Here is a 1525-nt window from a genome sequence, read left to right on the forward strand (position 1 = left end):
CCGGTTCCCTCCTGCGGCTGTTGGCAGGAGGCCTCAGTTCTCCTGCACATGCGCTTCTCGAGCAGAATAGGATGGTGTAGACGTCGGTAAAGAGCTTGCTGTAAGAGCGAGTGAGGGAGAGCCCACGATGGAAGCAAAAGGCATTTTGTAACCAAATGTCTGATGTCTATTCCTCCGTATTCTGTTAGAAGTGAATCACTAAATTCAACACACATCCTAGGCAAGGCAGAGAATTACACAAGACCATGAATACCAGGAAGCGCGGCTCACTGGGGGGCCATCCTACAGTTCCCTAGCATTTGAATATTTCAGCAAACATTAAGCTTCTACTGTGTACGTGACAAGAACCTTCCCCTTGGCTACTGACAACAAGCTCTCTGAAAAACAACAAATAGTCTCCCGCTTTGCAGACAGGGAAACTGGCCCAGGGAAGTTAAGTCACCCACCGACAGTCTACACCAGAGTAAGCAGCAAAAAGGAAGGTTCCATCCTGAGGTTTAAGTCCCGAGTGAGGAGGAGGCCAGAGGTGACAAGGAATAGGTGCAGAGAAGGGAAGAAAGCGCAATTATTTTTTTCCTCCAGAGCAAGAGAAGATGCACCCAGGAGAGCTGTGTTCCTTCATTGGTTTCACAAACATGTATCAAGCACCTACTGTATGTCAGGGGCTATTTTAGGCTGTGGGGACACTGCAGAGAACAAGATGGACAATCCCGGAGCACGTGGCACTCACACATGTGGGTGGGCGATTCCACTCATCACTATCCAGGCCGGCACTGGTGCACCGTTTTGCTGGAGGAGAAAAGAGGCCTGAGGCTCTGTGCTGGACGTTGCGGACCCCAGGGTGACCGAGACACATGCAGTCACATCCCTTCTGAAGTTCACAGTCTGTTGGGTGAGATGGAAAACAAACAAAGAGCTCATCCATTCTTCCCTTCAATACTTATATGTTACTGACCAGCGTCCTTGGCTTCCTTAATGAATAGAAATTGATGAGGTCAGACAAGAAACTCAGGGCCCCTGCTGCTGCAGGTGGGAGTGTTCACTCCCTTGGTGGGACAGAGGGGAATGAGCCGGTTCCTTATATGAGGTGAGGATAGGGGTGTGTCCAGCGGTTGGGCCAGAGAGGTGACTTAGGTAGTCTGCCCACCCCTTTGGTGGTGTAGTGTGCAGCGGGCATGCACAGTATCCTGCTTTTGCTCCCGACACCCTGCTTTTGCTTCTGGGTCTTCAGAAGTGACAGTTGGGACTTCCCTGGTGGTCCAGTGGTTAAGAACTCACCTGCCAACGCAGGGGACACAGGTTCGAGCCCTGGTCCAGGAAGTTCCCACATGCCGCAGAGCAACTAAGCCCGTGTGCCACAACTACCGAGCCTGCTCTCTAGAGCCCACAAGCCACAACTACCGAGCCCATGAACCGCAACTACTGAAGCCCAAGTGCTTAGAGCCCGTGCTCTGCAACAAGAGAAGCCACTGCAATGAGAAGCCCGTGCACCGCAACGAAGACCCAACACAGCCAAAAAAAAAAA

The sequence above is a fragment of the Lipotes vexillifer genome, unplaced genomic scaffold, assembly GCF_000442215.2.
Source record: "Lipotes vexillifer unplaced genomic scaffold, Lipotes_vexillifer_v1.1 scaffold225, whole genome shotgun sequence".
Taxonomy (NCBI): domain Eukaryota; kingdom Metazoa; phylum Chordata; class Mammalia; order Artiodactyla; family Lipotidae; genus Lipotes; species Lipotes vexillifer.